Here is a 27,211-nt window from a genome sequence, read left to right as displayed (position 1 = left end):
CGTCACATCCGATCTCTGATATATACAACAATTCTCACTGTACAGGTATTGAGTGTTATACTACACATACGTATATATGTATACATCTAAGTGCAATCTTGCAAGCAACAGGCAATTGCAAAATTGAATAAAACGGATAATTACAATAATAGTACAATATCACAGATAACATAATAATAATACTGACATAATAATAATAATAATAATAATAATAATAATAATAATAATAATAATAATAATAATAATAATAATAATATACAGATAAAATCATACAATAATAAAAATACAGATATCATCTTGTAACGGGATTTGAACCGTTACAGTACTAAGACTTAATACTAAGTACCACTTTTAGAACGATAGTATATTTCATAGCAACGTTAGACATATTACTGACATGTAACAGTATTGTAGGAAGCCAGAGTTCAATGCTAAGTTTGAGTGAACTCAGTTGATTTTCTGCTTAAGCAATATTCTTCCCCTTTTGTGGTATTTTTATAATTCCTTGGGGTCAACACTACGAGTGGACGAATTCTTTTCCTCACGTCCAACCCGGCCGTGAATCGAAATAAGTACCATCTGAATATATGGTCGCTACGCCGATCATTCAGCCAAGGAGCCGTAGTTTTTGTTGCAATACCTTTTATTTCTCGTAACTAGGGACCGTGGAAGTCTCGATTTGCCCCGAACAGTTCGATTTATTTTGGTTGTTGGTTTTTGTTTTCTCCCCCAAAAATTAACCTGTGGCGCTAAGTGTCCCGGTATTTGAATACATTTAAACATATTTTACAAACACACTGTGCAAATATAATCTCTTCCTTTCTTTAAACAGAAAACAAAACAAACAAAAAAATACCAATTGTTGCTTCTTACCACGAGTCAGAAGCAAGTAACTGCTCTTCGACGCAATCAGATAAATACTATTAGGTACATGTTGATTTTACCGCAGTCGAAGAACATATCATTAAATCGTATCAGAATTTTAGGGAATATCCATCCATCCAGAAAATACGGTAGTGGTCTGATCGAGTTCGAATATCAACCACCAGAAAGACAGGGGAGGAGTAGAGTGAGCAGGGGGAAAAGGATGTCAGTTCAGCTGGCCTATAGATATTGGAGTGCTACTTAGTAAGCGTAACGACATACTTAGCTTTATCATCTGGCGTCCTTGGCCGGGTCCGCTGCCTCTCATACATTATCAGATAGTTCCTCAATTGATTTCACGAGTCTGAGCGAACCTCGTTCCAATCCTTAGTCCTGAATGAAAATTCCTGAACAAGCAGGGAAACGAACCCAGAGCCTCTGGATAAGAGGCAGACATGCTAATTCTATATTACGGAGCTGCCTTGACATGGAGTTTAATCATGTTTGATGTCAATATATCCACAGTAATAAAACAATAATATTAATTTCAGTTTGCACTGTCCTAATGGTTCATGGTGTGGGTTACAGTAGTCACGTCCTAGTTCGTGAACCATAGGCAGTGGCTGAGTGGCCTATATAGTAAGTGGTCTTGAGAGTCGGGATACCAGTTGCTACGGAATGGCAGTGGGCATCTCAGGCATATTCTAAGTCATGGCCCTCCTTGTACTGAGACGGCTAGGACTATACAATCCACCGTGGTCCATAACCCGTTAGAGGAGAGATCCTCACTAGGACTATGTGCAAGTAGAGTAGCATCCTGCTTCACAGAATTTACCGAGCTCAGAACGTTTTAACCCTAGAACACTAACCCTATTTCGCCACACATTATTACTAACCCTTCGTAAATTTGACTACTCCAATTTATAATTGTTATATTTTCTACATAACAGCTTATATTTGGCAAGATTTTTGGTTATTTAGGGTTCCTATAGTGTCGTAAACTTAACATGAATCAAGGTACGTAGATATTAAATAATTTTGTGTGATTATTTATTAAATATAGAAAACTTGACACACAAAAAGTTTCAAATGAACACGTTTTATAAGAAATGAATTTTATAACACAACATATGCAAATTAACCCATAAAATTATGAATGTGGGTTATTTACATCGCAAAGAAACCGAAACTACCAAGAAAATAAATAAAATAAGTATAAATATAAAAAAAGGCATGAAAACACATTATACTTATAAGTTCACACTATCACTAACCGTTCGTCAATATGACGACACACACCCAATTATTACAAGAATGAGCAAGGACATCAACAATCGCACATGCCACAGTCAATAACTGCTCAAAAAATCAGCTACACAAAATGACGGCAGGTACGCATGCGCGGAAGGCAATGAACTATACCGTTCTGCTACCTACCGTCGTAAAATTTACGAAGGGTTAGTGTTCTAGGGTTTTAAGCAAGCCTCGGACCTATGGCAGTAACGGAGTCACACTCCCATTTGACAGGCGAGGGGGGCCTTGGAAACAACTTGGCGAATGAAATGGAATTCGATGGGGTGCTATCAATATTAATGGGGCTTATGGAAGAAAGAAAGAAAGAAAGAAAGAAAGAAAGAAAGAAAGAAAGAAAGAAAGAAAGAAAGTAGAACTGGGAGAGTCAGCAAACAGGATACATCTGGATGTGCTAGGTATAAATGATATTCGGGTAAGGGGGGATAAAGAGGGAAGGACAGAGTGTAGGGTAGGGCTATTCGTCAGGAATACTACTGCACGCAACATAGTTTGTTAGGCACGCAAATGAGCGAATGATGTGGGTAGATTTGGCAGTTGGAGGAATTAAGACGAGAACTGTCTCATTGTATTCACCATGTGAGGATGCAGATGAGGAGGAAGTTGATAAGTTTTATGAAGCATTGGGAGACATTGTAACCAGGGTCAACAGCAAGGATAGGATAATGCTAATGGACGATTTCAATGCTAGAGTTGGAAATAGAAGCGTTTGCTGGACTTCTGTGTTAGTATGGGATTAGCAGCTACGAATAAATTCTGATCGCACCATCCCTTCCAAGATGCCAGTGAATACTTTGCCTGTTATACTAATCAATGTCAGGATCATATCTTCAGTATGCGCCAGGTGATTGAAAAATGCTACGAGAGGAATAGACAGGTATGTTTATGTTTCGTAGATCTAGAGAACGCATATGACAGGGTACCGAGGGAAAAGATGTTCGCCATACAGGGGGACTATGGAATTAAGGGTAGGTTATTAAAATCAAGCAAAGGCATTTATGTTGACAGTTGGGCTGCACTGAGAATTGATTGTAGAATGAGTTCTTGGTTCAGGATACTTACAGGGGTTAGACAAGGCTGTAATCATTCGCCTTTGCTCTTCATAGTTTACATGGATCATCTGCTGAAAGGTATAAAGTGGGAAGGATGGATTCAGTTAGGTGGAAATGTAATTAGCAGTCTGGCCTATGCTGACGACTCGCTCTTAGTGTCAGATTGAGCCGAAAGACTGCAGTCTAATATCTCGGAACTTGAAAATAGGTGCTATGAATATGGTATGAAAATTAAGAACTTCAACAGAACTGAATGTCAGATTGGTGATACAAAGCTGGAACAGGTAGATAATTCCAAGTATTTAGGTTGTGTGTTCTCCCAGGATAGTAATATAGTAAGTGAGATTGAATCAAGGTGTAGTAAAGCTAATGCATTGAGCTCGCGGTTACGATCAACAGCATTCTGTAAGAAGGAAGTCAGCTCCCGGACGAAACTATCGGGATATCTTATTCATAAGTAGCGAGAATTATTTTATTTTTGTTATTGGTTATTTTTAAATAAGAATCCACGTTTTACGTCATCAACCAACCAGCTCCTATATCTTGACATACTTGAAGGTTTATGTGAAGGTTCATCTTCGAAAGTTTCTGCACTCAGTTGTGAGCTGAGTACGTAGCTTTGTACATCCCTCACATTTGTGAGAACTAAGCTATTCTTGGGCGACCTTCAGACGAGGGCTAAGCCTTTATTAGTTCAGCAGGGAAGTGTATTCACAGTGTGACGTCAGCAGTGAGGTATTTCCTTGTTCCTTCAGGTCAGTAGTATGAAAGTAGCGAGAATGATTGCTGGTACAAACAGACGGGAACAATGGCAGGAGGTTACTCGAAATGATGGTGGGATCATGTGAGGCGAATGGAGGAGGATAGGTTACCTAGGAGAATAATGGACTCTGTTATGGAGAGTAGGAAAAGTAAAGGGAGATCAAGACGACGATGGTTAGACTCAGTTTCTAACGATTTAAAGATAAGAGGAATAGAACTAAATGAGGCCACAGCACTAGTTGCAAATAGAGGATTGTGGCGACGTTTAGTAAATGCACAGAAGCTTGCAGACTGAACACTCAAATGCATGTGTTGTTTGAGTCATCAGTCCATAGACTGGTTTGATGCAGCCTTCCATGCCACCCTATCCTGTGCTAACCTTTTCATTTCTACGTAACTATTGCATCCTACATCTGCTCTAATCTGTTTGTCATATTCATACCTTGGTCTACCCCTACCGTTCTTGCCACCTACACTTCCTTCAAAAACCAACTGAACAAGTCCTGGGTGTCTTAAGATGTGTCCTATCATTCTATCTCTTCTTCTCGTCAAATTTAGCCAAATCGATCTCCTCTCACCAATTCGATTCAGTATCTCTTCATTCGTGATTCGATCTATCCATCTCACCTTCAGCATTCTTCTGTAACACCACATTTCAAAAGCTTCTATTCTCTTTCTTTCTGAGCTAGTTATCCTCCATGTTTCACTTCCATACAATGCCACGCTCCACACAAAAGTCTTCAAAAACATCTTTCTAATTCCGATATCAATGTTTGAAGTGAGCAAATTTCTTTTCTTAAGAAAGCTCTTCCTTGCTTGTGCTAGTCTGCATTTTATGTCCTCCATACTTCTGCCATCGTTGGTTATTTTGCTACCCAAGTAACAATATTCATCTACTTCCTTTAAGACTTCGTTTCCTAATCTAACATTTCCTACATCACCTGCCTTCGTTCGACTGCACTCCATTATTTTTGTTTTGGACTTATTTATTTTCATCTTGTACTCCTTACCTAAGACTTCATCCATACCATTCAGCAACTTCTCGAGATCTTCTGCAGTCTCAGATAAAATAATAATATCATCCGCAAATCTCAAGGTTTTGATTTTCTCTCCTTGGACTGTGATTCCCTTTCCAAATTTCTCTTTGATTTCCTTTACTGCCTGTTCTATGTAAACATTGAAAAGGAGAGGGGACAAACTGCAGCCTTGCCTCACTCCTTTCTGGATTGCTGCTTCTTTTTCAAAGCCCTCGATTCTTATCACTGCAGACTGATTTTTATACAGGTTGTAGATAATTCTTCGTTCTCGGTATCTGATCCCTATCATCTTCAGAATCATAAATAGCCTGGTCCAATCAACATTATCGAATGCCTTTTCTAGATCTACGAATGCCATGTACGTGGGCTTGTCCTTCTTGATTCGATCCTCTAAGATCAGACGTAAAGTCAGGATTGCTTCACGTGTTCCTACATTTCTTCTGAAGCCAAATTGATCTTCCCCCAACTCAGCTTCAACTTGTTTTTCCATTCTTCTGTAAATAATACGTGTTAAAATTTTGCAGGCATGAGATACTAAACTAATAGTGCGGTAGTTTTCACACCTGTCAGCACCGGCTTTCTTGGGAATAGGTATAACAACATTCTGCCGAAAATCGGATGGGACTTCTCCTGTCTCATACATCTTGCACACTAAATGAAATAACCTTACCATGCTGGTTTCTCCTAAGGCAGTCAGTAATTCAGAGGGAATATCATCAATTCCAGGTGCCTTGTTCCTATTGAGGTCACTCACAGCTCTGTCAAACTCTGACCTCAAAATTGGGTCTCCCATTTCATCAGCATCAACAGCCCCTTCATGTTCCAGAACGAAATTATCTACATCGTTACCTTGATACAACTGTTGGATATGCTCCTGCCATCTTTCTGCTTTGTCTTCTTTCCCTAGAAGTGGCTTTCCATCTGAGCTCTTAATATTCATGCACCTAGATTTCCTTTCTCCAAAGGTTTCCTTGATTTTCCTGTATGCAGCATCTACCTTTCCCAGGACCATACAGCCTTCGACATCCTTGCACTTCTCCTTCAGCCATTCTTCCTTAGCTACCTTGCACTTTCTATCCACTTCATTCTTTAATCGCCTGTATTCTTTTCTGCCCTGTTCATTTCTAGCATTCTTGTATTTTCGTCGTTCATCAATCAGGTCTAGTATCTCCTGAGTTATCCACTGATTCTTAGTTGATCTTTTCTTCCTTCCTAACATTTCTTCAGCAGCCCTACTGACTTCATTTTTCATGACTCTCCACTCTTCCTCTACTGTGTTTCCTTCGGCCTTTTAATTTAGTCCTTGTGCAACATGTTCCTTGAAACAATCCATCACACTCTTTTCTTTCAACTTGTCTAGATCCCATCTTTTTGCATTCTTTCCTTTCTTCAATTTCTTCAACTTCAGATGGCATTTCATGACCAACAAGTTGTGGTCAGAGTCCACGTCTGCTCCTGGGAAAGTTTTGCAATCCAACACCTGGTTTCTGAATCTCTGCTTAATCATAATGAAGTCTATTTGATACCTTCCAGTGTCTCCAGGTCTCGTCCACGTATACAGCCGTCGTTTGTGGTGTTTGAACCAAGTATTGGCGAGGACTAAATTATGGTCAGTGCAGAATTCAACAAGCCGACTTCCTCTTTCGTTCCTTTGTCCCAATCCAAATTCTCCTACTGTGCTACCTTCTCTTCCTTGGCCTACCACTGCGTTCCAGTCTCCCATCACAATTAGATTCTCGTCACCTTTGACATGTTGTATTAAATCTTCTATCTCCTCATATATTCTTTCAATTTCTTCATCATCCGCTGAACTAGTAGGCATATAGACCTGCACTATTGTGGTGGGCATTGGTTTGGTGTCTATCTTGGCGACAATAATTCTTTCACTATGCTGGTCGTAGTAGCTTATCCGCTGCCCTATTTTCTTATTCATTATTAAATCAACTCCTGCATTACCCCTGTTTGATTTCGTGTTGATAATTCGGTAGTCGCCTGACCAAAAATCCTGTTCTTCCTGCCAACGTACTTCACTTATACCAACTACATCTAACTTTAGCCTATCCATCTCCCTTTTCAGATTCTCTAACCTACCACAACGATTCAAACTTCTAACATTCCACGCTCCGACTCGCAGAATGTCAGTATCCATCTTCCTGATGATCGCCCCCTCTCGTGTAGTCCCCACCCGGAGATCCGAATGGGGGACTAGTTTACCTCCGGAATATTTTACCCGGGAGGAAGCCATCATCAGTACATCATTCATACAGAGAGAGCTGCATGTCCTCGGGAGGTGGTTACGGCTGTAGTTTCCCGTTGCTTTCAGCCGTGTAGCAGTATCAACACAGCTAAGCCATGTTGAGTATTATTACAAGGCCGTAACAGTCAATCATCTAGACTGCCGCCCTTGTAACTACCGAAAGGCTGCTACCCCCCTTTCGTTGAACCATTCGTTAGTCTGGTCTCTCAACAGATACCCATCCGATATGGTTGCACCTGCGGCTCGGCTATCTGCATCATTGGGACACGCAAGCCTCCCCACCGCGGCAAGGTCACATGGTTCGTAGAGGAAATGCATAACGGTCTTTAATGATGCATGTATGTATGCCCTGTCCTCTGTAACATACGATCCTCCTGAACGTCACAGCATTTTAAACTAAACTACCTACCTCGGTACCACATATAAATTATACAAGTTAATGCGAGGGCTCATGGTGAAACTAACGTAATTACAATAATCGATATATTTAAGTTGTTACACCAATCGATAGAAAATTATTTATTCTACTTGGCGCAAAAAGAAATCAGTTGCGGACAGTCGTAGCTACAAAACATGATGGTACATTTAATGCTAAATACACATATTGCCTCTTTAGAATTTGCTTGTGGATAAAACTTAGACATTTGTATGTGAAACAAACGTATGTAGCGCATGAATTCAAAAGGGGAACAAGTTCTGTGACAAATGGGCCAATACGATTTTCTAGACGTTTCACAGAATCAGAAAGGTATCATTAAAAAAATGATACTAACAGTGAACTTCTACACTGGATGAAGATAGCCATTTTCCACACAAGATATTTTAGATTTCAAGTGCAGTCATGCCGAAGAGTACAAACGTTTGAATGTTGTGCAATCGTACCAGACCACTGCCATCATTTCTATATGTCAATCGAAAACGCAATCAAACAGATGAGAATGAGGATATGTGTAGTGATACCTAAAAGGAAATACTAAAGAAAACATTTCATTGTAAAGACAAAGTATAATGTACAGGAAATAGGAAGTTTATTTGGCGTGTTTGGAGGCATAAAGACTTATCTCCATAATTATTACCGTACCATAATTAAATACTTAGATTATCTTCAAAGAACATTCTAAACATGCTTATTAAAAATAATATTTTCTTTGTGTGTTTTTGTTCTTAAAAGAATAATAAATTTGCTTTCATTCATAATAATTACGGTATATGGAATATCAACAATTTTTATAAGAAAATAAGTATCATTTTGACTCTCCTGAAAAGTTTAAGATTTGTAGTTACGTTAGCTTCACACTAAACTCTCGAATTACTGACATCACAACATTACTATGATATTATCTCGTGGTATATTTTGGTCTGCAGTCGTTCATGCCATCCTACCCTGTGCTAACATTTTCATGTCTACGTAACTATTACGTTACATCTACTCAAACTTTTCGTCATGTCCATGTCATTCTCGCTAAAGGAGTTAATGGCAAGACGAGATGCCGCACATAGAAAGTTTAAGCGACAACCGACACAAGACAATTTTGACGCATTTAAACGGCTACGAAATAAAACATCGCAGTCAGTACGCAACGCTAGAATTAGACATGCACATACCCTGCTAAATAAAAATACTAGACCTGCTATGGCTTGGAAAGAACTAAGACACATGGGAATAGGTAAACAAAGAGACGACCATCCTATTGACGTATCCCTCGACTCCCTCAATACATATTTTACCACTCCCGGACATACCATTGACAGAGAAAGGAAACATAGAACACTATACAGCAATTACAACCCCCTGCACCTGACAGAGAAAAATTCTACTTTTCACATGTGACACCCTCGCAAGTTAAACAAGCCATATTTAGAATAAAATCGAAGTCCAAAGGGATAGACAACATAGAAATAGAACTTATTAAGACAATAATTGACATAATTTTACCTACTATAACTCACATATTTAACCACTCACTAATGACTGGCACGTATCCCTCCTTATGGAAATCTGCCGTTGTCGTCCCGCTCGCTAAAAAATCACCGCCTGAAGACGTAACTGACTATAGACCTGTGAGCATATTATCGGTCCTTTCAAAAGCCCTAGAATTCATTGTACACCAACAAGTCTCCAACTACTTGCAAATACACGATATTCTTGACGAACACCAGTCTGGTTTTCGACGTAACCACAGCACTACTACTGCACTACTTAAGGTTACAGACGACATTCGCAATGCGATGGACAAAAGACAAGTTACCATACTAGCTCTTCTTGATTTCTCTAAAGCTTTCGACTCTGTTGACATAGACATACTACTTTCCAAACTATTTAAACTCCAGTTCTCGACAAACAGTCTTCAGTGGATGAATTCATACCTCCGTGGTCGTCTGCAGTGTGTAAGAAACAACAACAATGAATATTCATCCTGGCGATCCGTAGAGGTTGGTGTTCCACAGGGGTCTGTCCTAGGACCGCTTCTATTTTCTGTCTATATAAATGATATTACGTCGTCGGTAAACAGCTGCAGACACCACATGTACGCTGACGATATACAATTATACTTGCACTGTGAACCGGAAAGACTAACCGACGAAATTAAAAATGTCAATAGAGACTTACAAGAAATCTGTAACTGGACTGACATGCATGGACTTAGATTAAATAACGTAAAATCTCAAGCTATAATAATTTCACATCCTCGGCTTTGTTCAAAAACTATAAGCAAATTCACTTTACCAAAACTTTACCTACAAAATTCACCCATTAATTTCAGTGAATCTGTCAAAGATCTCGGCGTTATGATAGACGAACATCTTTCTTGGAAGCAGCAGGTTACCAGCATCTCCAGGAAAGTATTTGCAACACTCAACTCACTTAGAAGATTCCGCAACATATTTTCTCGAATATTAAAAGAACGCCTTATTTGCACTCTGGTATTGCCTCACTTCGACTACTGTGACGCCGTGTACAACGACCTGACTACTACTCTTAACGACAAACTACAACGCGCGCAAAACGCCTGTGTTCGCTATATATGTGACCTACGTTATTTTGACCATGTTACACCTGCCTACGATGAACTCGGTTGGCTAAAACTCAAACAGCGCCGTAATCTTCATGCTTTATGCCTTCTTCGTCGAATACTCTCCTCATGCTCACCTCCCTACTTGTACAGTCAATTTCACCACCTCTCATCCAGTCACAGTTTTGGAACACGGTCAAAATCTGATACACTCTTATCTATTCCACCTCACCGCACCACACGATACACAAACTCATTTGTTATTTCTTCGGCACGACAATGGAATGCACTGCCCGTCTCTGTCAGAGGAGCTTCGCCTGCTAGTTTTAGGCAACTTTGTCACCGCTACCTACTAAGTAATGCTATGGAGATATTGTAGATTTAGCCTCCCTCAAACTAGAGACTTTATATAATCCCACTGTTATTACCAAGGATAATAGAAATTAGCTAATCATGTCATAATTGTGTAAATAATAATAATCATCATCATCTTCATCATTCTCCTATTTTTTTCCTTTTTTAATCATAATATTGTATTGTTTAGTAGTTGCAAGATGTTTCAATTGTAAGTGTACTTATTTCAATTTTGCACATGTAAAAACTGTCTTTTCTGGTTAGATGGAAGAGAGGGCCTAATGGCCTTAATCTTGCCAGACAAAATAAATCTATTGTATTGTATTGTATTGTATTCTCTCAAGTCCTGGGTGTCATCAATCTATCTCTTCTTTTTCGTCATACTTCACCAAATCGTTCTCCATTCAGCAAATCGATTCCGTCTTTTTTCATTCGTGATCGGATCTACCAATTCAACCACATTTCAAAAGCAACTATTCACTTCCTTTCTGCATCAGTTAAGTGTCCATTTCTCACTCTCACAAAACTACGATATGCATAGAAGTCATCAAAAATATATTTTTAATATCCGTATCAATGATTAGAATGAGCACATTTCTTGTCTTAAGAAAGGCTTTCCTTGCTTGTGTTAATCTGAACTTATATCCATTCTCCTACCATCGTAGGTCCTTCTGCTACCGAAGTAACAATATTGATCTCATTCCGTTAATACTTAATCTCTCAGTCTACAATGCACTGCATCGTCTGACTGTATTATATTAAATTTGTTTTGGATTCTTTTAAATTTGTACTTCTTCTGAAAGATTATGTCCACAACAGTCAGCAATTTGTCTGCATCTTCTGCAGAATCAGACACGATACGAATGTAATCGGCGAATCTCAGAGTTTTGATTTCCTCTCCTTGAATTGCAAATCATTTTCCAATTTCCTGTTTGATATCTTTTACTGTCTGTTCTATATAAACATTGAAAATGAAATGTCGTATGGCTTTTAGTGCCGGGATATCCCCAGGACGGGTTCGGCTCGCCAGGTGCAGGTCTTTCTGTTTGACTCCCGTAGGCGACCTGCGCGTCGTGATGAGGATGAAATGAGGATGAAGACAACATATACACCCAGCCCCCGTGCCAGTGGAATTAACCAATTAAGGTTAAAATTCCCGACCCGGCCTGGAATCGAACCCGGGACCCTCTGAACCGAAGGCCAGTACGCTGACCGTTCAGCCAACGAGTCGGACATAAACATTGAAAAGGATGGGATACAAGCTGCGGCCTAACCATACTTCTTTCAGGATAGCTGCTTCTTTTAACAACATTTAATTACTATTTCTTAGCACGCTATTTGAAGGATTTCAAAATATATGCGAGACGTTGCTTCGACACTACCCTAATGATATTTACCTTGATCGAAAAATTTATCGTGAGAAATGCCCATTTGCGTACAATATGTAGTTATTTACCATAAAGATTGAAGGCTCCCTAACGGAGTTCCGGGAGTGATGTCATCATGTGTGGAGCACACTACTGAGAAATTAATGGTGCTGAACTATATTGTGCCTGCATCACACTTCGGTGTTAAGGTATTTGCGGCATGCGACTTGTGATGTAAAAGTCAGTGATAGATGGTCGTAAATTAAGGACCAATGTATCTTGCAGCTTTCCTGCTGTGGCCATAATGGTTTCTTCAGAACGACCTATTACGTGCGAATACTGCAGGATAATAAATAAGAATATTCTGAGCAAGTGGATGAGCATCAATTCGTAATAGAACATCTCCATACCTCTATGTATAGGGAGAAACTGGCAGAGCTTCTTTTTCACGAAAAGGAAAAGTACCAAATGTCAAAGACCGACTGAGTAGCGGCTTAAGTGCGTTAGACCCGAGTCAGCAGGTTAATAATAATAATAATAATAATAATAATAATAATAATAATAATAATAATAATAATAATAATAATAATAATAATAATAATAATAATAATGCAGCTTCCATGCCAATCTATCCTGTGCTAACCTTTTCATTTCTACGTAACTGCTACATCATACATCTGCACTAATTTGCTTGTCGTATTCATACCTAGGTCTTCCCCTAGCGTTCTTACCACCTACACTTCCCTCATAAACCAACTGAACAAGTCCTGGATGTCTTAAGATGTGTTCTGACATTCTATCGCTTCTTCTCGTCAAGATTACCCAAATCGATTTCCTCTCACCATTTCGATTTAGTATCTCTCCATTGGTGATTTGATCTATCCATAATTCTGCAACACCACATTTCATAAGCTTCTATTCTCTTTCTTTCTGAGCTATTTATCGTCCTCCATGTTTCACTTTCATACAATGCCACGCTCCAGATGAAAGTCTTCAGAAACATATTTCTAGTTCCTATATCAGTGTTCGAAGTGAGCAAATGTCTTTTCTTAAGAAAGCTCTTCCTTGCTTGTGCTAGTCTGCATCTTATGTCCTCCTTACTTCTGCCATCGTTAGTTATTTTACTACCCAAGTAACAACATTCATCTACTTCCTTTAAGGCTTCATTTATCACCTGACTTCGTTCGACTGCACTCCATTATTTTTGTTTTGAACTTTTCATCTTGTGCTCCTTCCCGAAAGACTATGTCCATACCATTCAAGCAATATCTCCAGATCTTCCGCACCCTCAGAAAGAATAATATCATCGGAAAATCTCAGGGTTTTGATTTCTTCTCCTTGAATTGTGCTTCCCTTTCCAAATTCCTCCTTGATTTCCTTTATTGCATGTTCTATATAAACACTGAAAAGGAGAGGGGACGAACTACAGCCTTGCCTCACTCCTTTCTGGATTGATGCTACTTTTTAAAAGCTCTCGATTCTTATGACTGCAGACTGATTTTTATAATAATAATAATAATAATAATAATAATAATAATAATAATAATAATAATAATAATAATAATAATAATGCTTTTACGTCCCACTAACTACATTTTCGGTTTTGCGAGGCGCCGAGGTACCGGAAATTCGTCCCGCAAGAGTTCTTTAACGTGCTGGTAAATGTACCGACATGACGATGCCGTATTTTAGTTCCTTCAAATGCCACAGGACTAAACCGGGATCGAATCTGCCAACCTGGGTTTCTGCTGCCTGAGCCACTCAGTCCAGTGTAGATCATTTATTATTATTATTATTATTATTATTATTATTATTATTATTATTATTATTGCCTGACTCCTTGGCTGATTGGTCATTGTAACGTCCTTGGACTCAGAGAGTCTGGACTTCGATTCCTGGTCGGGGAGGGTATTTTAGCTACGTGTGGTTAATTCCTCTGGCTCGGAGACTGGGTAATAATTATAATTATAATTTGTGTTCGACTTAATTCAGTCCTCTTTGCATACACACATCACATCACACTGCCAACTACCACAGGGAGCCGCCAGAGTGAACATATCGCTACAAACCCTGGTTGACGGTAGTAAGGGCATCCGGTCGTAAAACAAGGCTAAATCACATGTAGTGACGACCCCAACATAATTGGGAAAAGGTACAGTCGATTATTATTATTATTATTATTATTATTATTATTATTATTATTATTATTATTATTATTATTATTATTATTATTACAAGTTGCTTTACGTCGCACCGGAACAGTGTCTTATGGCGACGATAGGACAGGTTAGGGCTAGGAGTGGGAAGGAAGCAGCCGCGGCCTTAATTAAGGTACAGCCCCAGCATTTGTCTGGTGCGAAAATGGGAAACCACGGAAAACCATCTTCAGGGCTGCCGACAGTGGGATTCGAACCCACTATCTCCCGATAACTGGATATTGGCCGCACTTATTTATTATTATTATTATTATTATTATTATTATTATTATTATTATTATTATTATTATTATTATTATTATTATTATTATTATTATTATTATTATTATTATTATCGGCTAAATCGTCAGTAAAAGTAGTTCAGAGGACCACGGGTTCGCTTCCCAGTCGGGCCGGGTATTTTCGCCGCGTTTGGCTCATATCTCTCTGCCTGGGGCTGCGTATTAGTGATAATCTTAATACACATCTTCCGATACACACAAAACACCACACTACCAACCACTGTAGACACACGTAATAGAGAATACATCCGTCCACATAAAGTTGGCCTTATGTTAAGCATATGACTTAATTCATATAATTGCTTACCCCCCAGATAATTGGTAAAAGGCCAGAAAGATTCTTCTCCTTCCGATTATTATTATTATTATTATTATTATTATTATTATTATTATTATTATTATTATTATTATTATTATTATTATTATGCCGGGCTGAAAAGCTCAGACGGTAGAGCGCTGGGCTTCTAAGTTCAAGTCGGGAGGTTCGATCCTGGCTGAGTCCGGTCGTACGACGTCTCCTACTTACCCGAGGTTTGCGCATGTCATCACCATGAAACAGCACCGGTCTGAGCCATAATCGAACACGCCAATTTAGGCTCAGGAGGCCAGTTCCTCCATCATCTGAGCTCCTCAGGTCAGCGGAAACATTTCTGTCCCGGGAGAGCTGAAACGGGGGAACTTCCAGACCACACCGGATACTACCCAGTACATCGGCAACATCTGGCGGTATTGTGTAACATGAAAACCACTTCATCCCAAAAACCGACAATTCATGTGCAACCTAGATCCTCCGTGGCTCAGACGGCAGCGCGCCGGCCTCTCACCGCTAGGTTCCGTGGTTCAAATCCCGGTCACTCCATGTGAGATTTGTGCTGGACAACGCGGAGGCAGGACAGGTTTTCCTCCGGGTAATCCGGGTACTCCTCTTTCATTCCAGCAACACTCTCCAATATCATTTCATTTCATCTGTCAGTCATTAATCACTGCCCCAAAGGAGTGCGACAGCCTTCGACAGCCGGCAAAATTCCTACCCTCGCCGCTAGATGGGGCTTCATTCATTCCATTCCTGACCCAATCGAATGACTGGAAACAGGCTTTGGATTTTCATTTTCATGTGCAAACCTAATATTTCACTAAGCAGCACGTTTTTAGAAAGTAAATCAAAGACCACGATTACAGAAGCCAGGAGGAATGTTACGACTTTAAGCCCGCCTCGTAGCCATGGTCGTTAAGGTATTGTGCCTATATTACAAGTTATAAATCTCATTTTGCAACCGTATTGGATTTCAGAGTAATGAATTATTATATTTAAAAAACCACCTTTGCAATACACAAAATCCTTATATTTAGGATGAAACTATTTAATTACAAATTGGACATGTTTCGCTCAATTTTAGTGAGCATCATAAGCCAAAGATAACATAAATCATTGGTGGGTCAGGGCCCTGATCCTGGTGTATATCACAAAAGAATGTCTAATATACATTGTTAAAAATATATGAATTTAACACTTTAAAAATAATCAATAAGATTATATGTGTCTATTAAAACTAAAATTGATCATTAAAATTGCTTAAAATGTAAAATGGAATGGATGACTTAAAATGTTAAAATAGTATGTAGTGATTAGATGTTCTTAAAAATCGTTGTCCATTATATCTACGCTCGATTGCATTAGACTGTTTATGATGAAAACAGTTTTTCATATCAGGGTGAGCTCTTATTATAAACTATGATGCTGTTTTTTAAGATTAATCATGATGAGGAATGCTGAAATCACATATGATGGTTGAAAAACGAAGTTCACTGATGATAAAACGTCGTCTAGATCGGCGTAAATTAGCCTTTATGGGATTCCTCGCGTTGTGTTTCAGACATTATTTTGTGCAGTAATGTGTTCACATTGGTCTCCTAACGGAGAATTACTGATCTAGTAGGTGAACTTTAAATCGGGTGTATCCCGTGTGTAAATTGGTCCCTTGGTTGTTTACTGAGGTTTGATGGTAACTATTGATTATTTTTAAAGTGTTAAATTCATATATTTTTATCAATGTATATTAGACATTCTTTTGTGATATACACCAGGCTCAGGGCCCTGACCCACCAATGATTTATGTTATCTATGGCTGATGATGCTCACTAAGATTGAGCGAAACATGTCCAATTTGTAATTAAATGGTTTCATCCTAAATATAAGGATTTTGTGTATTGGAAAGGTGGTTTTTTAAATACAATAATTTATTATCGTGCCTATATGGTCTGACACCATTGTTAGCCGGTTCGAGCCCCGTTGTTCGCTAAAAGCCTCGATTCGATTCCAAACCACTCTGAATGAGAACATATATCGTTTTTGATGGTGAATCGTCCTTCGGACGGCGCCGTTAAGCCTTGAGCAGATCACGTGATGCCGTTCGACAGGAGTAGGCTGTGTGTCGGCACCGGGTTTCACCCTCTCCCTTCCTAATATTATATGAGTGCAATTGGACTTTACAAAAGGGTGACTGAATGGGTGGCTACGTTTCTAGAAAATAGAACTCAGAGAATTAGAGAAGGCGAAGCTTTATATGACCCTGTAATAATTAAGAGGGGAATTCCTCAAGGCAGTATTATCGGACCTTTGTTTTCTTATATATATCAATGATATGTGTAAAGAAGTGGAATCAGGGGTAAGGCTTTTTGCGGATGATGTTATTCTGTACAGAGTAATAAATAAGTTAAAAGATTGTGAGCAACTGCAAAATGACCTCGATAATGTTGTGAGATGGACAGTAGGCAATGGTATGATGATAAACGGGGTTAAAAGTCGGGTTGTGAGTTTCACAAATAGGAAAAGTCCTCTCAGTTTTAATTACTGCGTTGATGCGGTGAAAGTTCCCTTTGGGGATCATTGTAAGTACCTAGGTCTTAATATAAGGAAAGATCTTCATTGGGGTAATCACATAAATATGATTGTAAATAAAGGGTACAGGGGTTGTAGTAAGGATTTAAAGGAGAGGGCATATAAAGCTCGATTTGTTCTGAGTGATTTCCGACAAAAGAGTAGCGTTACAAAAATGTTGCAAAGTTTGGACTGGGAAGACTTGGGAGAAAGGAGACGAGCTACTCGACTAAGTGGTATGTTCCGAGCTGTCAGTGGAGAGATGGCGTGGAATGACATCAGTAGACGAATAAGTTTGAATGATGCCTTTAAAAGTAGGAAATATCACAATATGAAGATAAAGTTGGAATTCAAGAGGACAAATTGGGGCAAATATTCGTTTATAGGAAGGGGAGTTAGGGATTGGAATAACTTACCAAGGGGGATGTTCTTTAAATTTCCAATTTCTGTGCAATCATTTAAGAAAAGGCTAGGAAAACAACAGATAGGGTATCTGTCACCTGGGCGACTGCCCTAAATGCAGATCAGTAGTGACTGACTGATATCAAGTAATTAATTTCATCTCAATAACTCCTCTGATGAGGTTGACATCAGAAGGGCACCCGATCGTAAAAACTCGCTACAAAGATTCATCTCACTTCATACTCGATCCCGTAGAGAAATTGGGAAAGGGGTGCACATACAAAGATGAACGTTTTCTCCCTTTTAACTCGAGTAACGTCTTCAAACCACAGACATATCATATCCTGTTAGCAGTGCTATATTTATATACACTTTTATTAAATTCTAAGACGTCTAAACTTGGTTCTTATCACAATGAAGAGCACAGCTTCCGTGGAATGGCTGGTTATAGCTTTAACCACTGGTCCACATCCGAGCATTCACAGGAAGTTATAGCCACGTTTTCTTCATGTCTTCTGGCTGAATCTGGATAGACTGTTAATAGACAGATAGGTTTATTTATCATCAACAGGTTACTTACCCAATTATAGATTATTCAATAAAACATTATATACAACAAATACACCTTAAATAAATAAAAGTAATTTCTTAAAATATTTAACAAATGTAAATCTAGATACGTTTATATACACGTATTTACAACACCCTAAATAAATAAAAACAAATCTCGTTTAATAATTGCCATGTTTAAAACTAAATCTAGGGACATTTACATGCACATATTTATATATTTTACTGAGACCTTACATTCTCGAGGTCGTAAGGGCATATCTAATTTTAGACGGGGGGTGAGTTTAAAGGGTCCACTGATTCACCCACCTACTTCTGTGATTTTAGTGCCCTCAGCAGCAATGAGTCTGCCCGAGCGACTCACATTAGGCTGAACCTTTGCTAAGACGTGTATTTCTGCAAAGTCTGTATTCGAGCTTCACGAAAGCAAATCTGTGTGGCCGGTTACGCTTCACTTAGTGTGCAAAACTTTTCAGTTTTCTTACTCCAAACAGCGCCGCCTAACCTAACATATTTCAGGCCCCCTGTATAGTAATGATAACCTTTCCACAATAAATTTGCGTGGGAACAGCCTTTCTGAAATTTAACCAGACGCGAGAGTACACAACACTGTCGTATCCTTGGTAGTATCGTATTCGTATATAATTTCAGTACCTAGTATTAACCCTTAAATGTGCAATTTATTATTTCTTTGAAATATGATGGTTTTTCATTGAAAAAGTAATAAATTATTGTCAGAAAAATATTGAAAAATATTTATCGAAATTATTATTTTTTGTTTGGATCAGTCAAAATGTTAAGAGTTTTGAATGTTTTATGTACCTGTATATGCAAAACTGTACGATTACTGTAGCTCCTGCCACACTTCAATCTCAGGGATGACCTGGCTCACGAATTCTCTGAGGTAAACAACCTTTTATTGATTTTACCTTAACCGTTTAAGGTTTATACTTCACTCCAGCTGATTAGCAAAAAGGTCATAAAATAAAAGATTATTCATACTAGCGACCCCTAGCGAATTTGTCTGAACGGTAGAAGTAAATGCACTCTCGTGAAATCGTAAAGCAGATATAACAAGTTACTAAATTCTCTTTCGACATATGCAATGCTGTGCAATTAAGGATGGCCGCACGTGTTAACGCGCTACGGCTCTTCATTCGGGAGACGCGCAGTTTCGAGCACCACCTTCGGCTGTCCAGAGAACAGTTTTCTGTGGTTCCCATTTTCACCTCCAGGCAAATACCTGGACAGTTCCTATTCCTAGGCCACAGTCGATTCCTTTCATCTCCTTACGCAATTCATCTTCATTAGCTCTTCGATTGAGTTGGTGTCAGGAAGGGCATCCAGCCGTAAACATGCCATATAAATTAATCTCTCCTCATTCCCGATCCCGTATCAGGAAACAGAACCAAGGGGTAGATATACAGTACTGTACATACACCTTTTTATTAAAAATAAGTGATCGTTTACTTCAGCCTATGGAGTCGGCCACGTTGTTAATTGACGTCCACAGCACCAAGACCAACTACATATAGATCAGACCGTAACCCAGAAAAAACATGGCGGACATCGTTGTGCGACAGGAGAGATTGGGGGAAAGATTATGCATGTTTATTTCGAGTCCCCTAAAGATGAACTGTCAAACAAGAATACTAACATGAATTTTTAACTTTGTAACATGTAGTGTTTGTATATTTTTTGAAAAGGTATATCGGGTTCCCGATTGTGGACCGGGAGGGGGTTGCGAGATACTGTAGGGCTGATGATGCCCATACAAGGGCGAAACGTGTCCCTATAGGACTTTATGACAATATATAAATCTTAACTACAAGAATTGTGTTTTGTATTGAAGATATGGTTATTAATGGATATTGTAACACTTTTGACTTAAGTGGTATGTTCCGAGCTGTCAGCGGAGAGATGGCGTGGAATGACATCAGTAGACGAATAAGTTTGAGTTGTATCTTTAAAAGTGGGGAAGATCACAATATGAAGATAACAGTGGAATTCAAGAGGACAAATCGGGGCAAATATTCATTTATAGGAAGGGGAGTTAGGGATTGGAATAACTTACCAAGGGAGATGTTCAATAAATTTCCAATTTCTTTGCAATCATTTAAGAAAAGGCTAGAAAAACAACTGATAGGGAATCTGCCTCCTGGGCGACTGCCCTAAATGCAGATCAGTAGTGATTGATTGATTGATTGATTGATTGATTGATTGATTGATTGATTGATTGATTGATTGATTGATTGATTGATTGATTGATTGATTGATTGATTGATTGATTGATTGATTGATTTTGAAAACATCACAAGTCGAACATCATGAAATGCAACTCACTAACTCAAAAATATAAATTATTTTACTCCAAGAGTAGCGTTATCGCGCAATTCTATTGCAAATCTAATTGTAATTTCAGTGGGAAAATAACGAAGGGCGAATTATTTTATCAACGTCAGGTTGAAACAGACACACACCATAAAAATATTTTACATGTGAAACTCCGGCGAAAATAGATAATTATTTAGATTATTAACCTTGCATGAAATACCATGCAACATCACTACTACTTCGTCACTGACTGTTACTCTAGAAATTGAAAAAAGAAAGATCTAAGTTGACTTACCAATGAATCAAATTTGCTCCATTTATTGCACTTCAAACCTTCCTGTCCTTTACTCTCGAAAATCTACCTGAATTTTTGATTAGGTATAGTGATATTTGTATGGTACAGAAGGTCGTTCGGGATCTCTGGTGACGAGTTTGTAGGCCGCTAGTGGCGCAGTTATCAAATTGAGCACGTCAAAACGGGGAGTGCCGTGCGGTAAGGGGCGCGCAGCTGTGAGCTTGCATCCGGGAGATAGTGGGTTCGAGTCCTGAAGATGGTTTTCCGTGGTTTCCCATTTTCACACCAGGCAAATGATGGAGCTGTACCTTAATTAAGGACACGGCCGCTTCCTTCCCATTCCTAGGCCTTTCCTGTCCCATCGTCGCCGTAAGACCTGTCTGTGTCGGTGCGACGTAAAGAAAATAGAAAAAAAAAGGGAGTGATGATTCACGTCAGTACTGAGAGTTTCATGACATTAGCTGCAACATTGCCGAAGCGGATTGACCCTTACTGGAAGGGCTACAAAATAGCCCTTTCCGATGCTAAATATAGCTATTCTGCAATCCAACGAATGTGCAAGAAGCGTGATTTCTTGATATTAAAGAACGGGATCAGTGCTGCATTGCATAAAAATGGCGAAGTCCGACTGGGCTTAATTCCAGAGGGGAAAGAACAGGCAAATCCACAGTCACCAGCCATACACCAGAAGTGGTGAGGAAAGTGAAGGCCCTTCTCTCAGGTGGTAACCCTGGCACTCAAAGGACTATCGCATGTAAGTTGAGGATGTCTGTTTCAATAGGTAACACTATAATCAACAAGGACCTGTAATTTCCTTAGCGACTGTAACAAACCCCGCTGGATTTACTACCGCCTTAGAGACAAAAAAAATGTATCAGACATTGTATAAAGAATGCCAGGGAAGGAGTTTCATGATCATTGATGGATACTACTACAATGGCAAGTTAACCATTCGCCGTGTCGCTAATAATGTGAAGATGAACTCTAGATCAGTGTTGCCAACCTAGCGGATTTTCCGCTAAATTTGACGGAATTAGAAGACTGTCAGCGGAGAAATATATCATTTAGCGGACAGCGGATTTTTTTTGGCGGAATTCTAGATTTATTATAGGGGAATTTAGTGTTTTGTCCATTTTATGTTTTTTTAAAATTTGTACTCCAGACTATCTCCAAGCTATTCCGTATTTCTTATCAGGAGCTACTAGTCACATAATAAAAATGTGTTATTTGGATTTGATGTTATGAAATCAAGGTATCATAAATTTGTAATGCGAGGGGAGGTGAGGTAAGGGAAGGGTACTTATCTCTTAGTTGACGAATGACGGCAGATAATGAAACTGTGAGAGAGAAGCATTTATATTTATGCTATGAAGGAAAACCGTTTAATGAACTGGCCTGTTCTGTGTGTGGCCCTTGAGGTAGGGAATTCACCTAGTTTGCACCCGCCAGTAAAACGTCAACAGGTATTAGCGCGCCGCCTCCCAGGCAGGGGGTTAATTCCAATGAAAATCGCAGATCAGGTGAGTGCAGACATTTATTATTATTATTATTATTATTATTATTATTATTATTATTATTATTAGCGTATTCTCCCAATAATGGAAGACGTTAAGCAAACAACTCAATCAAGCTTTCTTTGGGTTCTTCTTGTTCTTCCAATAGGCTTTCATTCTCTCTGAGAAGGCTTGTTTACGTTCTTCCGACCATTTCGGTCTGCACTGTTTTTGCTTTGGTTGCTCTGATGTAACTTCCCACTTGTTGACTTTGTGTCTGAAGGTGTCTCTTTCTAAAATGTCTGTTGCACATATGTTTGCGTTTTTGAGGTCCTTTCGAAGTTCATCCAGCCAAGGTGTTGAGTTCTTAAGTGAGCTAACATAATTTAATATTCTTTTTGACAGTCGATTTTCTGGTAATCTTGTGAGGTGTCCAAAGAATTTCATTCGTCTTTTCTTAATGTCAATTTCAATGTTTGAAACTTTTTCTGTTGTTTTGATTGATTGTAGCCTGTAACCATCTTGGGTATATCTTGCTCCTAGGATTTTCCTGATGATCTTCCTCTCTTGCTTTTTTATTTCTTCTAATTCTTGTTTACTGTTAAGTGACAATGTTTCACTTGCGTAAAGGACTGTTGGTTTTATGACTGTGTTGTAATGCCGAATTTTTGTCTGTCTTGACATGCATTTTTTGTTGTAGATGTCTTGAACTAACCCTAATGCCTTCTTGACCTTTTGGAGACGGTTTTGCTGTGAGATCTTCTCAAGGCCTGTCGGTTCGATGAATTCTCCGAGGTATTTAAAGTACGAGACCCGGTCGATTTTACCGTATTTTGTTCTCAGGCTCGTGATATCTGTCTTTGAACAGAAGAATTTAGTTTTCTCAAATGAAATCTGTAGTCCCACTTTTTCTGCAGATTCCTTAAGTATCTCAAGCTGCTTGATGGCAGTCTCCTCATCCTCTGTTAAAATCGCCAGATCATCCGCAAATGCAAGGTATGGTACGTAGAGGTTGTTTTTGGGAAAGCCCAATCGGATCGGTTTCCAAGATTCATGTTTCTTGAGTTCCTTCTCCCATTCTTCCATAACCTTGTCTAGGACGACGTTGAACAGAATTGGAGAGAGTCCATCACCTTGTCTCACACCTGTCTGAATGTCGAATAATAATAATTATTATTATTATTATTATTATTATTATTATTATTATTATTATTATTATTATTATTATTATTATTTGAGATCGAATTTCTTGGCGGAATTTTAGCGGATTTTTAGTAGTATTTAGCGGATCTTGAAAATATAAGTTGGCAACACTGCTCTAGGTACTATCAGCAAGAGGTTTCAATACCCATTTGCAACAGGTATCCCAGCGCTGCATCGGAGGGGAAAAGTCAGGTATGGCCTTTGTACACACCGCCCGTCGCTACTACCGATTGAATGATTTAGTGAGGTCTTCGGACCGGTGCGCGGGATCTGCTTCGCGCAGTTTCCGATGTGTCTGGAAAGATGACCAAACTTGATTATTTAGAGGAAGTAAAAGTCGTAACAAGGTTTCCGTAGGTGAACCTGCGGAAGGATCATTACCGAAATTGTTTTTAACAAAAAACATTTCGAGAAGGAGGAGTCGGACGGCCCCGCGCGGTCCTCTCCTCCGGCGAGGCTCCCTCGAGGAGCGAGACTCCTGCCGAGCCCGCTGTTGCGAGCTCAGGCGAGTCCAGTTCGTACTGTGTAAGCGGCGGCCCCGGCCGTCGCCGACAGGGGGAGTGTCGCGGTCCGCGTCTCCCACGACGCAGACGTTCGGCATTGGGTACCTACCTCCTCACTCAGTGGAGGGTACCCGTCGCGGCTTCGGCCCGGCGGGAAGGTTTTAAATGAACGCCACGCCCATGCTCGAAACACTTCTTAGCTCTGTGACGAGAAACCCATGAAAATGATTACTTCTCCTCCACTCACTGCGGAGAGAACGATCGAAAAATGAAAAAAACAACCCTGAACGGTGGATCACTCGGCTCGTGGGTCGATGAAGAACGCAGCAAATTGCGCGTCGACATGTGAACTGCAGGATACATGAACATCGACATTTCGAACGCACATTGCGGTCCATGTACATCAAGATAAAGCATCCAGCCACACCTCTCGTTCGACATGTCTGTTCTTAGAGAGAATGGAGATGGAAATTGGAATCTGTGCAATTCCTTTTACTGACATCCCTGTGAAGGCACCCGATGGATCACCCATGGACTTCTGTGCTTTGGATTCCTAAAAAGTGCCTTAGGAAATAGACGTCCACGCTTTATCAATGGCCTCTGGAAAGCCTGTCAGGAGGAGTGGGATAAGACAGTCTGCTGCAATGGAAATTACGTTGTCGGTCTATAGCTAGAAATGCAAACATCGTCTCCAGAGATCCCGAACGTCCTTTCCTACACTTGAAGTACATCCTCCTCTTGTAATTTATAAAACAGAACGTAATCCTCATTTTCACTGACGAGAAATGGGGTTAGTTTTTACTTACGCACCTTCGTTGTAAAACACTGAAAATTATCAAGTAAATCATTCGTGAAGCACCGTTTAAAACTATTTTCAACTCTCAATCGTAACTCTTGGTCATGACTTTCCTAATATTTTCTAGACTGATTTAATTTTGCAGTAAGATACGTTGGATGATAACCATCATTGTAAACTTCGGAAGTTTGTGTGGCACTCGAATTGGATCACCACCTTCTGTCGGTATCATATCTTCCCTAACAACACACCGAACTATTGTCACTTGGTTCGATGTTTCCTCTAATAATGCACCTAACCCATTTTTGCCATAACGGTGGGTCTTTTGGAAATCTGAACCCTGAAGCTTGTGCACTACTCCTATAATTGGGTTTACATCCAGACACACAGCACATACGACCATCTGATTAAATTATAAACACACCGCACAGGTAACTGAAAATATAAAGAAAACACTTTCAGACAAGAACACGAGAACATTAACTTAATGACCACTGAATTGTTCGAATACATACGCTTTTTTAGAATAAACAGCTTCTTACGGCACTGAAGAAAGCTCTGTAGCCTTTTCAGGGCTATAAATAAACAAATAAAATTTACAATTAATAATGTCAAGTTTTCGTAGATATTTAGTAACGACACGACTTTCACCAATCAAATCAAGCACATGCTGGCACTCCAGTTGCCGTCAATATAGACCAAAGACTATATAGACAGTTTCGATAGGTCGGTTAATAGGCCTGTATGAGGTTTTGTAGTTGATCTTGACAGTACCTTCTAATGTCGGCGAGAGCTCGCTTGTGCACATTGGCAAGAAATCGATTCGGAAGATGATCGATTGTATTCAGTGCAAATACTGGAGTGTATAAATATCGATGACGAAAAAAAGAGGACCATAATTTGGTCTTTATAACGAATGAATCAGGCAAAGGGTTATCGTTGTAGTAACCGAAGGATATTACACAGTTTAATATAGGAATTTCCGAGGGCCAAGAAAAAACCTGTTGATACAGCGGAGTTCCCGCTATAGGCCGTATTTGCTATATAGGACTTCTGCTGTAGGTGCTGTATCGGGCTATATATACACTTTTCTGATGCCAATAAATTTTTCAGGAAATTGGATGTCCGTGTTTTTCTATTTTTACACGTTTTCCCCTTTACTAGTCTGCATAATCCGGAGAACAATGTAAATCAAATACCTGCTAGTGTTGCTCAAGTAGCTAATTTTTAATGGGGAAGTAGCCCTCGGGGTCACAGAGCTTCCTTGTTGGTTTCTGCGCGTTGTATTGTTCTTCTTGTTTTTCCCTTGCCTTTCCTCTTTAATAATTTCTAAAATGGTTCACCACAGACCTAATTCTGTAGCATTTTCTTCATGTCAATGTAATAAGAGGTTTATCCTTGTACTTACGTCAGTCAGCCTGCAAATCTCGGTACTTCCTTGTCTTGTAAATATAGTATTACTTCATCCTCAATGAAACACAATTGGCGCCGTGACCGAAGTGACGTACTGTGAATCTTACTCGCATTGTGAATATCCTTCCTGCCAAGATGACGTCGGCATGATATCAGACATCACAAGAGATTAGCTTAGCTTCCGCTCCAAAAGCTTTAAAAGCCCGGCCCGGATTTGCTCATATCCAGTGGTGAATAATTGTGCGTTGATATAGTTTCAAGACAATGATTATCTTAAGACGTAAGTTGTTTTACGATTCTTCTTTGCTCAAAGAATTCTGTTACCGTACTTGTTTCAGATATTGCTTTTTTAAAAAAAAATCTATTTTACTTTGAAGTACGTATTCTTTCCAATCTTTGAGGGTTAATTGGTGTACCAAATCATATATGCTTCAAAACGTTTGCTCTGATTGAGTACGTTATAATTCTCGTGTGTAGTAATTCAGAACAGAGGTCCACGGAAGGAACGCAGGGAAGAGTGAAAATGTCACCGTGAAATCTAAGCGTAAAGGAAGGTTTCCAGACATTCTACCTGCCCTCGCAATTACAGAAGATTTTTGCGACGATGATCGTTTTACCTTGGAACTCGAGCTGACCAGTTACTCACCTTGAAACAAGACAGTTGAATCATGAAATCTAGCAATTTATTATGAACATTAATTGTTTTCAATCGTGTTCTTTATTCATGAACATCACTGCCATCAGCCTCACATACTTTTTTGTATGAATGTTTGTTACTGTGCTCTTTCTTTCTTTCTTTCTTTCTTTCT

The 27,211-nt window shown here is 39.3% G+C and overlaps 1 protein-coding gene and 1 pseudogene across 3 annotated transcripts in view; both read left to right on the top strand.

The window, feature by feature from the left end:
* The window catches only part of LOC136863910 (uncharacterized), a 528,465-nt gene that overhangs the window by 483,020 nt on the left and 18,234 nt on the right, over positions 1–27,211 (top strand). The gene's annotated exons all lie outside the window — the stretch shown is intronic.
* On the top strand, positions 24,473–24,651 carry LOC137498661 (5.8S ribosomal RNA; annotated as a pseudogene).

The sequence above is a fragment of the Anabrus simplex genome, chromosome 2 (assembly GCF_040414725.1).
Source record: "Anabrus simplex isolate iqAnaSimp1 chromosome 2, ASM4041472v1, whole genome shotgun sequence".
In the NCBI taxonomy this organism is placed as follows: Eukaryota; Metazoa; Arthropoda; class Insecta; order Orthoptera; family Tettigoniidae; genus Anabrus; species Anabrus simplex.
The sequence above is the reverse complement of the archived record's forward strand: the minus strand, read 5'-3'. Positions and strand labels throughout refer to the sequence as shown.